Genomic DNA, 16742 nt, shown 5'->3' with positions numbered 1-16742 from the left:
TGGGATCTTTAATCTACCCATACGGCTGCACGCCGAGCATAAGGTTGGGCACCTCCAAATAAGCTCGAGGATGGAAATCTTTATCCACCCATACAGCAACGCTACGATTATAAAGTTGGGCACCTCCAAATAAGCCCGAGGATGGGAACCTTAATCCACCCATACAGGTACACACCGAGCATAAGTTTGGGCACCTTCAAATAAGCCTGAGGATGGGAACCTTAATCCACCTATACGGCTATACGCCAAATATAAAACTGACACGATCCGTTCTACGCTCCCTGGACACGATTCACTTAAACGGACACGCTCCAGTCCGACCGCGCTGGGCACGATCTACTCAAAACGGACACTCTCCGGTCCCATCACCTCGGACACGCTTAACGCGTGCCAGACATTATCGGTTCCACAGCGTCAGATACGATTCATCATAACGCCAAAGTTAGGATTTTCGAGTTCAACGCATGAGATTACGTCCTCCGCAACAACGAGTAGTCCAACGCTCAAGCAATCTAATTTGGCATCGAACAAACCTGATGGTAAGCCTGTTCCTAGAACTTGGAACGCAACGCAGCTGCGCAAGTGTTATACATAAATCAATTTAATTTTGTAGAAGCGAGCTGAAAGCAACGATATTAATGAAAACGATGCTTCGTTTTTAACAATTTAAATTGGCGTTATTGAAAACGATATTCCGCTCAACGTGAGCCGGAAATGCTCCGGTCCCATCGTGCAGGACACGGTCCGCTCCACGCTAGCCGGACACGCACATGGTCCGCCACACACGCCCGAGACATGCGCCGCCTCAAAACGGACATGCTCCGGCCCCACCACGTCGGTCAACCTCCGCCTGAAAACGGACATGCTCCACTACACCCAAACTTACCGCATTGATTTAAAAACTATTAAAACCCAAATACAAATATAAGTTTGTTCCTCTCGCATAAACCCGAAGCAAAGTAAACTTACATGCAAAAGGGTATATGAGAGAAGCATTGGGTCAAAAAAATAGTTAATTTTCACCCACAAGTACTCCTAATAAGTCCAGAGCTCCACCTAAACGCTTGCACCCTCGATACGACCTTTATTTGTTATGTTTTGTATTTGTTATATTTGTTTACCAACCAAGGCCCAATGAGTCGGGGGTTATGGAGGTAACCCATAACCGGGTTTGGTCAAAGGTTAGGATTTCATGATGGTGGCTATGGAGTTCCTTATATAAGGATCATTCATCTTTCTTTGGAGGGAACCACCTCTTAAACTCTTGGCCTCCACCACTTTTTTTTTTTTCACTTTTTTTTGTCTGAAAAAAAAAAACTCCTAGCAGTCACCTCAATTCTCTCGTTTTCCATGACAGGTCTCGAACAACCAAAGAAAAAGATCAATGTGTGGCTTCGTTCGTGTTCAAAACCGAAGAACATTCGTTCAACCCAAGTGGAGTTGAATCCATGTTTCTTCACCTTCCGTAGGGAGAGCAACGAAGGTTTATTATTTACATTAAGATTTATATAATATGCATATTTAAACAAAACTTTGAAGTGATGTATTTTAATCTTATTATACAAAACAGAGTACAACAATTATTATTCCTAAACAAGACATTAAAATAATAAACATCACTCATTTAGCCCTTTGTCCCAGAGTACTAATTTTTCACTTTATTTACATCATCGTTGATTCAATAACACTCATTATCATCACTTACTAGTTACTACGTACATCATTCCAACTATTGCTTAGCATGTTCAGTGTTCGGTTCTGTTAACAACATGGCTGACCCCGGAGTCATGGTTTGGTACTGTGAAGTCAAATGTGCGGCCATGGATTGGTGCTGTGAATAATATAATGGTTCTTGTGTCTGGTTGGCATAATTGGATGCAGGCAATGGTGTAGGAGGATGATGTGAAACATTCAGGTATTGTTGTTGAAACTGACTGCTTGGAACTTGAATCATACCAGGAAGAGTCGTTGCCCCGTACATAGGATTTGGAGCCATGTCTAGTGGTTTGGTCGGATAAAGTGATGGTGTGGCGGCTGATGATATGGTGGTGGGATTTGTGTCGGCATTGTTGGACTGTAACTGCGTAATACCATTACAATTATAATGTCGGTTTTGTGACGTTACTGGAAGAAAGTAGAGTGGATATTGTTGGTTATTGATTTGTAGTGGTGGTTGCGCATACACTTGGTAGTAAGATGATGATACTGGTTGGTTTGACGTTGTATGGTGTTGGATGAAATGTGGACGAGGTTGGTAGAATTGTTGTTGTTGGTCTTGGGTAAGTGATGTCTCTTGGATTGGGATCTGGTAGTTGATGGTTGTGTTGGGGTAGACTTGGGTGGTCGCGGGTGGAATTGTGGTGTCTCAGTTTGATTGAGTGTTTGTATCTTGAGTGAATGTGGCCTTTGGTTAGCAATTTGCCAATGCAATGCTGCTATCACTGCAAAAACATTTTCACCATTAAGAAAAAAAGGAACAAATACTAGAATTCAAGTTTCACCTTAAGACATGTAGTATGGTTAAGCTCTATTATATATACGTACACTGAAGAACACAATGGAGAACTCACATGTTTTTATATTTTTTCTTTTTTTATATGTGTCCCCGTATGAGCTTTAAGGTAGTAAATGATTAGGCTAGACTACAGCCGACTCTGCTTAGGTTAGGATTGAGCCAAGACGCAAATACTTGAAACATAAATAAACTTCCATGTTCAACCAGAACATATGTGTTTGACACCTTTTGAGCTTAAATACTAATACTTAATTAGTCGCCTCTGGTGAATTATAAACACTAATATTAATTTCTTTCCATTGTTTTTAGTGTCGACCCAAATGATACCTAATGTCATTTAACTATCTTGTGTGTCTTAGCATGACTAACCGATTTTCTTCGTTAACTAGAATTTTTTTTTCTAAAACTAGAATTCCCTCAATAAAATTCTTGCTACGGTACATTTTGATCATCATCAAATAAATTATAATAAGATTATATAACATTTGTGGTATATAAATATTGAGAATATATATAGTTACCTTGCTATGGAATCAGGTGAATGTAAACCATAGGCACCACCGTTCTTGGAATTCGGGGAAGGCAAACTATAAGCATCATAATAAGCAAACTTGCTCGGCAACGGCAACGGCGGCGTCCTCGGCACACCATGATCAGACCTATCATCATCAGAAACTGTAAACGTGGCCCAACCACCTATAGGAACATTCGACTGCTAGTCCAGTCGCGCCATCTGATCCACCACCTTAACCTTAATCCGCGGCAGGTTCGACATCGAATGAGATGACGAACTCGACCCAAACGACGATGACATTGTCTCCACTCCTAGCATGTGTAACGGTACTTCTAAATTAGGACAGTGTTGTGTCTCCGATTCCACGTCGATGTTATCTTTGTGTTCTAGCAGGAACCATGTTTTTGATTTAGCGTCTTCTAGTAACGATCCCATCGAGGCTGCCGTTTCAGGTTTGGTTTTGAAAAGGAATTGTCGGAGTCGAGATGGTTTGGATGAGTTTAGTCGATCGTACTCTTCAATCATGTTAGCGAGATCTTCTTCTATGGCGACGGACACTAGTGAATCGAGATCTTCACTAGGGAGTTAATATTTATGGCCGAACGGGTGCCCGTTGAGGAAGGTAGCGGACAGACATGAGCAGAGATCTACCAAGGATATGTGTCTGTCTGCCACCACAATACGGGTCTCCTGCCGTAGCTGCACATCATGCGGAGTTTGGGCAGTGGTAGGGTGTCGTCCCATTAGCGACAGGTGGGGGAGGAGACAAAGGAGGATTCGATGGGGTGGTGGAGGACCGTGGTGATGGGTGGTGGTGGAACCAACTGATCATAGGGTTATTGTAATGTGAATCAAGACGAGCAAAACCATATAACAAATTACCTATAACGATGATTAATAGATGATTAATTAGATCAAAGAGTCGCCAGCCAGATGTGGATTAAGAACTGGAACTAAAGGCGATGATAATACCATTCGTTAAGGGGCTTTAGTTGGCGCTGATTATATGAACATGCAGACCCAATTAATTGTTTTATAAAGATCTCTAGATGTATATTCCCAAATACGACTATGCTCGGTTAGTTATAATAGTCAAAACGTATCACGAAGATCTTGGTTTCTTAATTGATGTGTTGGTGAGCTCGTTTAGGCAAGGGGAATCAAACGCACAGATCAATTCTAAGTTTACATAGAAGATTAAGGCACAAGAAATCCTAAATGGGCATACGGGTGCGATATGGGTCGGGTTTGATTGATAGTTTAAAGGATGTGGTATAATAGTTTAACAGATTTGCAGATTGGTCCTTTATTTATGGGGACAGAAACAAAATAGATTAAAGTATTTGTTTAGGGTTAAAATCATACATATTTCAAAGTTATTTTATATATATTTAATAAATATAATAAACAAATATAAATAAAATAATAAATACTCGGTAGACACGATATTTTATACATAAAAGTTTCCGAACATAAAAACATGTCGGGTAAGGAATAAAAATTATTATATGAAAATTCCAAGTTGCTAAAAAAAAGATATTTGTCCTTTAACTTTTATATATAATTAATTAGAGAAAATAAATAAAAACAAGAAAACAAAAATAACACAAAAGAAAACCGGGTCAAGAGGTTCGAACCTGCGCCCTAACCGGTTATGGGGTTCTACACATCACGCACCAGCCATTGGGCTAGTGCTTTTTCTTGTGAATCATAATGATTTAAATATATATAATGACGACAAGAACATAAACCTAGATCATTAATTAGCTTAATTCTTTGTTGTGGGTTCAAATTGATTTAGGGTTATTGTTTTCTGGTTAAAAACGATCAGAATGCATGTTTCAATTACCTTTAATGGTAGAAAATTGACGGAGAACAAGAAGGTACAGCTCTGTATTGATCATGAAACGGATATCGACGGCCTTGTAGGGTGAAATTAAGTTAAGGTTTAGTTTCGTGGTAGTGCTGAGGTAGTGTGGTATCGATTAATTGTTTTATAGGCTTGTATTTATAGTGATTTGAGAACAAGTAAACTGCGGTTCGTATTTTAATCAAATGAGCTATCAATTGAGGTGTTTTACCATGTTTAGAGAGTCGATTGAGTGTGTTTATGGTATGAAAATGATTTGGTTACGAAAATTGTGTGATTTAGCCCGTGAATTAAGGTGCAAAAATAGGGGATAGGGGTTTGTTCAGTGATGGGGATGATAATGAAGGTGGAGGGAAATAGTTTTTTTTTTGTTATTTTGCAAATAAGTCCTTGAACTTTTGTTATGGGTACATAAGTAGATAATTTAATAGTCGTTTGTTAATTTATTCATATACTAATAAATAATTGAATTAAATACACTAATAAATGTGAGCTTCTATTGATTAATTACCCGAATACAGAAAACCGAAATATAACAGCATTGCCTACTTTTGGAAATTTCGTCCCGAAATTAGAGATTAAGCCACAACGAAGAGGTGCGGGTACTGTAACACTTGGCAAAAATTTATCGCTAATGTAATCATGATTATTAATATAATATCATCTCATTAATAAAATCTTTTCTTATTAAGATTCAAATCTTGCAAAGTCAACAAAAAGTACAAATTTCTCCACGTAACGAGCATTATGTGAAATAACCTCGGGCACGGGCCAAAAAATAAATAAATCATTAATATGACTAACTGGCCCCAATAATTTAAAATATATATTAAAACATTCAAGATAATGTATAAACATAATTTTAGAAGGCTCGAATCGCAAAAACTGATAAATAAGTAAACGAAAGCCAGGACACCAAAAGGACCCGACACAAACTATTTTACAAAAAAATAGTTTCTATAGTTTATATTGTCAGGAATTTGATTTTGTTTAAAGTCTGATAAAAATTACTAAAAACGGAATCCGGCTGATTATCCAAAACTCGCAATACGTTAAACCGATTTACCAAACTAATTATATTAACCCAACCCTTCACCTCCTAACCCCCCCCCCCCCTTTGGTCGGCCCCTTGCCACCTCACCCTCTCCACCTCTCTTCCTCCCAATAGTCTTCCACCATCTCATCCGTCCAATGATTATCTCTAATGCTAGCTTAATGTGTTGTAAACAAGTTAGATCATCCACTTAATACACTACTATCATATTAACCAAAGCTATCCCTCCCTCTTTCTCTCTATATCTACGGCACGCACACGCACACGCACATCACAATCATCCTAAAATTCAAAATTCAAATCTTCATACACACATACATTCAAGCATAAATCAAGAACAAGATGGTGGTTAGCATCTAGGAAGGAAGCATTAAAAGGAAGGAACACCACACACATTCATCTCATTCATATCTTCATCTTAAGGTCTTCAAAAACCTAAGTAAGTTATAATTATGAGTTGATTTCTATGATTGAATAGGTTAGATTATGTGTTTATGGGTTGAGATTGATCATAGAGATTGGAAATTATGGATGCTTGTGTGTGTGTATGTGTATATGAGTCGTGAGTATGTGTAAGGGGAAGTATTGAACCCACCCATACATGTATACATCCATCTTGAAGATCATATTTGAATTGTTAAGATTGATTGAAAGTGTTGTTGGAATATTGGATGTTTAGGTGAAATCATGGATGAATTTGTTGTTTGAGTTTGATGTTAGGATGAATTTTGGGTAGTTAATGATCGACAAGATTAATGATGTGAACATAAACTGTTGAATTGCTAGTTTGAATATCACACACACAATTTAATGTGCAAATTATGGTTATTTTGGTAATTTGGTCATTTGTTAGAACTAACAAAAAAGACAGTGGACGTTACTTTGTTGTAGCAGAATATGTATATGGATATGCACATGTGTGGATAAAATACCATTTTTCTGCTGCCTTTTGATTTTTTTTGTGTATTATAAAAATTTTCAAGTAGAAAACCAACAGTGCATTCCACAAAACTGACGAGAGAAATGATATTAATATTTACCTGATGGGTGCCCCAACGTAAACAAACTTGAAATCAGCAACCTGTGGCAACCAATATGAAAATATAAGAATAATTTCCAACATCGCAACAAATTCATAAAACAAAACGTGCAACGTAAACCTCCACAACAACTAATTTTTCCAGCACCTCTGTACCGCCTTTCTTATGGAGTAGGCCCAGTTTTGGCTATTTCATCGGTCATTATCATACTAAATTCCTCATGATTGGCGTACACAAAGAAGCACCGAATCTGATCACGCTCGCTAGTTGCTACAATCGTCATCAATGCCGCCTTCGCCTTCAAGCTAAAAAAAAGCAAAAAACAGTATTCAATTTAAAACTAAAAACAAAATGAATCAAGTACTTTAAATAAGATTAAATTATCAAAGATAAACTGTCATGGATACCAAAGTCATATTGCAGCCAAATATAATATCACGATCGGCTCCATACATAACTTTATATATTGCAATGTTACTAATGTCATTAAATGGTTATATAGAAAAGATTACCTTTATTTTGGTAAAATCTGTGAAAAGCAAAAAATAAATAAATAAATAAATAAACAATCTTAAAACACTGATGCAGCATCAATATGTAAGATGTTAACAACATAAATACCATAGTAGAATGAATCTTCATTACCTGATCATCATTAAACCCCATCGATGTGCAGGGAAGCGGTAAAGGTTGTGAGTTACAAACACAAAGTTCCATACACTGTATAACTTGTGAAGAAAGTTGTCCAACCCAAAATCCTTTAAACTAACAATTGCTCAGCAGCCGTAGGGGTTAGAAGCCTTCCTTCTACATTTCATTATTCATCTGATTGCTTCCATGAACTATCAAAACCCAAGTTACAACTAATCGAAAATAAGACACATGCATTTATTAATAATTTAGCTTATGAGAAGGATTAGGGCTTACAATATTGAGGCAAAAGAAAAGACCCTTTTCATGAACAATCCATCCTGTAAGAAACATCAGAATAAAAAGAAAATCACAATAAAAAAAAAATCTGATGTTAGTTAGTGTAATTTCCAGTTCAATCATTATATCTCCTAAACAGCAAAAACTGAATCTCGCAATTAGGCTAAAACTATTCAAATACAACTAAACCTTATCAAAATATCTTCAATTAAATCAAAATCAGAGAAAGAGCAATACATTAGATATGACAAACCTCGTCATCATAGCCTTTATCACCCAAACACACAAAATCCGCCGCCGCCATAGACGAAAAGAAAAGCCGCAACAGCAGGACAACACCATCTACAAAACATCCCCGTCTAGTTCCGTCACCGCCGTACACAATCGCAAATGGTCGGTCATCGGCAAAAGTCGATAATTCAACCACGAAGCTGGTGACCTAACCTTGTGACTGATCTCTAAAACAAAAGAGAGAGAGAGAGTCGGTGAGGAGAGGGAGAGAGACAAACAACAGAGATGATGATACACGTGTATGATAACAAAGACTCAACAAAGTGTACAACAACAAAAGCGCGAAGAACAACAATATGAAGCACAATTCTCCCAATTTTGTAATTATATACATTTTAGGATTTTTGGATTACTTGAATTAATTAATGATTTTGATGAATTGATGAAGTTAGAAAGTGATATGGATTGATGTTGATTGATATTTAGGATAGGTTGTATCTTAGAAGATTCATAATCTATTAGTTAGAAAGACAATACTTGAAGATGATTGTTGAAATTGTTAGATTGCTAAATAAGGAAACTTTGTTAAATGAATTGAATCTTTGATTATGATATAAATACTTAGCACATATGACTTTGATAGATAATGAGTTACTTACTTGAATTAGGATAGAATACATTATTAAAGTATATATTGGATTATTATATGGATCAATTGTTACCTATTTGCTAGATATAGAAACTTTGTAACTTGAATAATAGAAGGATCAAAAGTTGAATAGAAAAATAGATTTCATGAAACCATGTCAAATTAGTTGAATGAGATAAACAAGATTCATACTTGATCATAATTGAAAGATTGGAATAGATAGAATTATTAAAAAGCAAAAGTTACTATAATAGGAAACTTTGTTGATTGAACACTAAGGAAATTCATAAGTTGATTATTTAATAATGAAATCCTTGAACTTGTGCATAGATGATGATATGATTTGATTATTTGATAATTATAGGAATGATCATATGATTTTTGGATTGATTTAAAAATAACATACATGATTAAGCATGCATGTTAGAACATTCTAAATAGGAATAAAGAATATAGTTGAAAAGTGTAAATTTAGCTTGTTGTGAGGACCATGATGATGATTTTAATCTGGAATTTTAAGTGTTATGATGACGCTTGTTCATATATGAATTGCTAAGGTTGATTATTGTCATTATTAGTAAACTTAAATTATGAATTATAAGCTTAAATTAATTGAAAAGTGCTATATAAAATTATGTGATCAACTCTGTAAATAATAGAAAATTAAGGAAAATAATGTGTATATTTAGTTCAAAAGATAATTGGGGGACTTATTTGACTTATTTTACATGTCGGTCACTTTAATGCTAAAATATCAACATTTAAACGCAAACCGACACGACGGTTAGGGACTGTTTTAAAACAGCTCCTAAAACTGTGAAATACTCATATATAACATAAGTTAATATATGAGAATAGGACAACAAAACAAAACTTGATCCTAAATAGGTCGTGTCACGAAAACCGACACGAAAACGTTAAAATTTGCTATTTTAAGAAAATATTAACTAAAATGAAAAATATCATGTTTTTGTAAAATAATTCCTAAAACTTAACTAATATATATGTAACAAGTGTTTTCCAAGATTTAAAAGTTATATTTTATACGAAAAGTCGACCAGTTCGTTTTTAAACGTGAAACCGACAAAATCCATTAAAAATAATAAATTAATATTTTCTTAAAACTTTCCAGCAACTAAAACTTTAATATTTCATCATATTTATATATTTACCTTAGTTATTAATTAATTTAGTTACTTAGACAATAGTTAACAAAACCCGAAATATACTTGTTTACTTGTTAGATAGGAAATGAGTGAGCTTGTGTGATCATTAGACTAAGGTTAACAAATAAATGACTTTTACAAACTAAAACTCAAACCAAGTTTTATTAACAAAAATTGTACTAATATAGGACACACAAATTTTGGGACAAAAAGCTTCGACAATGAGTTTCTCTAAGCCCCCCCCCCCCCCCCCCGTTTTTTAATGAATTGTTTTTATTGTGTTTTGGGGAAATAGTATATATTTTTATCGATTATTACAGTTTTTAAAAGCATTTTATTTTACAAACTTTGTAAAAAGTGGGATGAGTCAATAATTGGTTAAATAACTGTTAACCAAATTATCTATTCGGATGACGCCCCCCATTTCCAATCGCGTTGGGTTAAAAGTGAGAATATTTTGAGTACGGTATGTTTTGAATTAACAATATGATAGTCATACACTTGTTGTATTCTTTGATCATCTACAACTGTGCGGTTTGTTAAAAGATAAAATGTTTCGTTTTATGGTAAATCCAATTATTATGAAATCTTAAAGATATAAATTACCATGTTAAAAGAACGGTGAGGAAAGAATACTACCGTTGCTTATGGTAATATATTATGAAAATAATGTCGTTGAACTATTGTATGGTGAGAATTATAAGTATTGTTTACTATACTTATTATGATGATTTGTATTGAATTATCGTTTGCCATACCTTCATTATAATACACACACACACACATATATATATATATATATATATATCAATAAAGAGAACTCACCAACATTCGTGTTGATGTTTATTTTAATATTCTTTTCAGGTAAGTGATGGCTTCGAGGAGATATGGAAAAGAGCGTGTTGGAAGTGTGTTTGAATAACGTGGATATTGGGAATGTAATAAACCGTGCGAGTAGCACGTGTAAAACTCTGATCATGTAATAAAAATACTTTTCCTTTTCTTAAATAAAAGTTAAAACTTTTATTACAAATTATTGTACTTTATTGTGATTGGCTATCGGCATCTGTCACGACCCGAATTACTTAGTTAAAATTTTCTGATGCCTTGATTAAGGTTTTCGGGGTGTGACAGGTACTTGGTCTCCATTTGGTCTTCTCTCTCCCAAGTGAACTCGATACCACGTTTAGATTCCCAACAAACTTTGACAAGCGGAATATGACTACGCTTGATTTCTTTATCCATACGGTCCATGATTTCTATGGATTTCACGATAGTGCGCATAGATTCATCAATGTGTACATCATCGAGAGGTATGTGGAGGTTCCCCTCGGCTAACACTTCTTGAGATTGGAAATGTGAAAATTTGGATGAACATTGGAAAGCTCTTCGGGGAGATCGAGACGATACGCAACTCTACCAACCCTTTCAATGATCTCAAATGGACCAACGAAACAAGGAGATAACTTATTTCTTTTATCAAAGCGGACTACTCCATTCCATGGAGATACTTCAAGGAGAAATCGATCACCAACGTTGAACTCGAGAGTTTTACGACGCTTATCGACGTAGCTCTTTTGACGGTTACGAGCTGCAGGAAGATTTTGATGGATAAGAGCGATCCGATTGAAAGATTTTTGAACACACTCGGGACCAGTGATTTGCGATTCACCCACCTCGTTCCAACAAATCGAGGAACAAAATTTTCGTCCATACAGAGCTTCAAAGGGTGCCATTCCAATACTAGTGTGAAAACATTTATTTTAGGAAAACTCCAAAAGTGGTAAGTGAGTATCCCAATTTCCACCAAAATCCAGTATGCAAGAGCGGAGCATATCTTCAAAAGTTTGAATTATTCTCTCGGATTGACCATTGGTTTGCGGGTGATAAGCGGTTCTTATATCAATATGGGTACAGTAGGCGGTTTGCATTGATCTCCAAAAATGAGAGGTGAACCGACCATCACAATCGGAGATAATAGTCAAAGGCGTTCCATGGTGGCAAATGATGTTCTTGACATATATTCGGGCTAATTCCCTTATGGAGGACTTTTCTCGGAATGATATGAAGTGATCCGACTTGGCCAAATGATCAACAATAAGCCAAATACTATCATTGCGGCTTTGAGTAGTGGGGAGTTTGGTAACGAAATCCATGGCTATGTCTTCACATTTCCATAAGAGGATCGGAGGTTGTTCAAGCAAACCAAATGGCTTTTGATGTTTGGTTTTAACCTATAAAACAAGTGAGACATTTCGATACATATACCTCGATATCTTTCTTCATTCCCGGCCACCAAAACATGGAATGAATATTGGCATACATTTTATCCGCACCGGGATGAATAGAGTATCGTGACTTATGAGCTTCATCGAAGATGAACATGCGAAGAACGTCATGATCGGGAACCATAAACAGTCCAAATAGTAAAGTAAGCCATTACGTTTGGTTTCAAGTTGGAGTTCGGCGCCACACGACATCTCGTCGTATAAGCTATGTTCGGTTAGGGATACATGTTATGTGTCGAAGATGTGGTATTGAAGGTCAGATTATATGGTGACACATTTGAGCAAGATTCATTTAATATGACTCTTATGACTAAGAGCACCGGCCATGAAATTCTCTTTCCTGGGTGGTAGCGATTTCACAATCGTAATCGCTTAACAATTCGGCCCATCGTCTTTGTCTCATATTGTGACACTTTTGGTCGAAAATGAGTTGTAAACATTTTTGGTCGGTGAAGACCACACATTTCGTGCTGTAAAGGTAGTATCTCCAGATTTTCAAGGCAAACATGGCCGCACCAAGTTCAAGATTGTGTGTCATGTAATTTTTCTCGTGAACCTTAAGTTGACGCGAAGCGTAGGCAATGACCTTGTCTCGTTGCATAAGAACACAACCAATACCTTGAATGGAAGCATCACAAAATACAATAAATTCATCGTTTCCCTTGGGAAGAGAAAGGATTGGAGCATTTCAAAGCATGTCCTTTAGAGTATGAAATGCTTCCTCTTGATCGTAACCCCATTCGCAAAACTATCCCTTTGTGGGTGAGTGTGGTAAGGGGTGAAGCAATCTTCGAAAAGTTGCGGATAAAACGATGGTAATACCCTGCTAAACCAAGAAACGAATGAACCTTCATTGGAGAAGACGGGGTCTTCCAATTTTCAACGGCTTTGATTTTAGAAGGATCAACGTGAATACCCTTGCCGTCGACGATGTGACCCAAGAATTGAACTTGCTTTAGCCAAAATTCGCGTATGGAGAACTAAGCGTAAAGTTTTTCTTCTCGTAACAAGTCGAGAATGGCGTGCAAATGGTCTTTGTGCTCGGTCTCGGAGTTGGAATATATCTTCGTTGAAGAAAATCATGAACTTGTCGAGGTAGGGTTTACAAACACGATTCGTGAGGTCCATGAAAATTGTGGGAGCATTTGTTAACCCAAAAGGCATGAATCGGAACTCAAAGTGGCCATAACGAGTATGGAAGTCGGTCTTGGCTATGTCGTCTTCGTGGACACAAGGTTGGTGATAACCCGAATGAAAAGCAATCTTGGAGAAACATGCGACTCGTTGAAGTTGATCGAAAAGATCATCGATACGCGAAAGGGGATAACGGTTCTTGATAATAAGCTGGTTGAGCACACAATAATCGATACACATACGAAGAGTATCGTCCTTTTTCATGACTAACAAGACAGGTGCGCCCATGGAGACGAAATTGGGCGAATGAAGCCCTTGTCCATGAGTTCTTCGATTTGGTTGGAGAGTTCTTGCATTTCGAAAGATGCAAGATGGTAAGGTGCTTTGGCTACGTGGTTTGCTCTGGGCATGATATCAATACGAAACTCCACTAGACGAACGTCAAGGAGTCCAGAAACGTCATCGGGAAAGACTTCGAGGAAGTTGCGGACAATCGGGATGTTAGAAAGTTTGTTTTTTTCATCGGATTCTGTGGTGACGTGGGCTAAGAAAGCGACGTATTTCTTGCGTGAGTAACGTTGGGCTTCGAAGCACGAAATGAGGTTTAGCTTTGAGAAGGTTCTTTCTCTGGGAACATTTAGAATCACGCCCCCATCAATAGGGATTCGAATGAGTTTCTTGAAATATAGAATTTTGGCACGGTGGAGAGAGAGCCAATCCATAACAACGATAACGTCGAAGCTACCCATTTTCATAGGGATAAGGTCGATAGAGAACTTTTTCCATTGAGAGTAAGCGTGCAATTTCGAATAACAGAGTCAATAGTGATCGAACTACCGTTAACTATCTCTACCATAAAGGGCTTAGATAATTTAGTGTGGGGCACATCAAGTATGTATACAAAATCAAAGGAAATAAAGCTCCTATAAGCTCCTGAATCAAATAATACTGACGCATGGTGCTTATTAACTAGAAACGTACCGTTCACCACATCATTCGAGTTTCGGGCTTGGTGAGCATTGATTGAAAGCTTGGCCTTGAGTTCCTTGAGGTGCTTTGGTTTGAGAAGTTGAAGCTTATCAAAGGAAATAAAGCTCCTATCGACTCCCGAATCAATACCGAAGAATGGTACTTATTAACTAGAAACGTACCATTCACCGCATCATTCGAGTTTCGGGCTTGGTAAACATGATTGGCCTTGAGTTCCTTGAGGTTCTTTGGTTTGAGAAGTTGAAGCTTGAGGGGTTGGTGCTTGATAGGCTTACATGACCATGGATTGGGCTTTAAGAGCTGGAAGAGCCATCACTTGGAGTACTTGAGGTTGATAATCTTGCACTTGATAGGCATGGGAGGTGTAGTAGGGTTGTGTGCAACATAGGCTTGGTGGGCTTGAGCGAGTCAAGGGCACGCGATGCGGAGGGGATTTGGGTCACCGCAATTGTAGCAAGCCCTAATGGGATTAATGATTGGAGCAAGATATATGGTGCGGTTGGGTTGTTTTGATGGTGCGAACCGCGGTGGAGCAGCTTGCACACGAGGTGCTTCTCGACAATATTGGGTAAGGTGGCCGAACCGTTGGCAATTGGCGGGCACCTGACAAGTGGATTGGGTCGTATGATGGCCTTGGAAAGTGTTGTAATACGGGTGTGGGCCGGTGTAGGGCTTCCAGTTTGGAGGGGCTTGTTCGGTTGTAGTTGGGCTAAGATATATTTTAGGAGTTGGGTTTTCTCTTGTTGTCGTGGTAATGGGATGAGTTGTTGTGGTTGTTATGCTTGGAGGATTCGGGCTTAGAGGAGTCAGTCTTGGATTCTTTTGTGGGCTCGGGTGTGGGTTTATCATTGGCTTTCTTGCAACTCTTCCACGTCAAGGTCCCTACCTTAACGTGGTTCTTAGTGAGAGTACCGGCTAGATTGATGGCATCATGAAGAACTTTCGGGTCACAGCTAAGATCCAAATCTTGCATTTGCATAGGCAAACCCAAGATGTACTTATCAATAGCCCGCTCCAAAGGAGTGATCTTATGCGGTATGAGAAGGCTCAATTCATGGAATATGATTATTGTAAGCGGTATTATCACCACCTTCTTACTTTAAATTCCAAAACTCATTATCTGACTTACGGAGTTCATTTTTTGGGCAGATGCTTTCGAGCATGTTTTTCTTGAGGACGTCCCACAGCAAAGCCATAACAACCTCAGCCCCAAGAGCGTACTTTTCACCATTCCACTAAGTAAGGGCACTCGATTTGAAGGCGCTTGAGGCGTAGGTGGTCTTTTTGTCTTTCGGAAACGCACAATGGAGAAACACACTTTCCATATGTTCGAACCATTTGAGGAGGGTGGTAGCACCCTTGGCTCCAATGTAATAGATTAGGTTAGCACTCATGAAATTCTTTAAGGAGTAAGCAGTTGGGTTTCGATTCGCGGGTGTGCATCGGCATTCATTGTTTGGAGCTGAGAGATGATTGTTGGGAGGGCTTCAATGATTCCCTTAGCAATGCAGAATGACATGCTACGGCCAGAGTTGCCGGTGCGACATTTACGATTGATAAGGCAGGAAGTCATACTGCAAGGCTAAAATGTGTAAAATTTCATGAAGCTTGGGTAATGGTTGTAAATATACGAGGTTGCATAAATTGATACTTGCGAATTTTATTAACAATTTGAGGTTGTGATTGCGGTTGAGATTGAGAATTTCATCACTTATGAGACTTGATTATATAACATTTTATCATCTTTAACATTATAAAATAAGAGAAAAAAATGTTATAATAACATAACAGAAAATGATATACATAGGTTCATTTGTTGGTTAAGGCTTCATTAACCACCATGGGTCCTTCCAACAAATGAAAAATATAGAACACCAAATAAACAAAATCAGACAAAAATCGAATTTGAAGGGTGTTGAGGTAGACGGTTGAAGTAATTCGGGAACAACCCCGTATTTACATACTTCACCCATCTATACAACAAAACCGCAATAAGAAAAAAACCGATTTTAGCCACGAATCACCATGAATTCAGCTATACATTAAGGGTGTGATCTGTTGGAATTTCATATGCCCGAGACACATATTTATATTAATGTGGCTAACTGTGTTTGATCCAAGTCGGGTCATACCCAATAACAAGCTAGACAACACCAAATGTATTCTTTTAGTGATTTGATCACTTAGACGAATACCGAACACTGCGCAATTAGAAAATTGGTTTTCTAAATAATTACACTTGATGATTTAAATAAATTATCTGGATAATTTATTTATATAAATTAATTATTTAAATTGGTTGAATAATTAAGATAGCATGTATGTTTTATAAAATTAGTTTTATAAAGTATGAGATGGAGA

At 37.3% G+C, this 16742-nt stretch overlaps 1 pseudogene; it reads right to left on the bottom strand.

Annotated features, from left to right (window-relative positions):
- Window positions 1-1729: 1729 nt before the first annotated feature.
- On the bottom strand, window positions 1730-3773 carry LOC143588514 (uncharacterized; annotated as a pseudogene).
- Between the last annotated feature and the right edge of the window lie 12969 nt (window positions 3774-16742).

Source organism: Bidens hawaiensis, unplaced genomic scaffold (assembly GCF_021521415.1).
Source record: "Bidens hawaiensis isolate Kalapana, Puna unplaced genomic scaffold, B.hawaiensis_p1.1 tig00036422_1, whole genome shotgun sequence".
NCBI classification, from domain to species: Eukaryota; Viridiplantae; Streptophyta; class Magnoliopsida; order Asterales; family Asteraceae; genus Bidens; species Bidens hawaiensis.
Note: the sequence above shows the minus strand (reverse complement) of the source record. Positions and strands in the feature narration are given on the sequence as shown.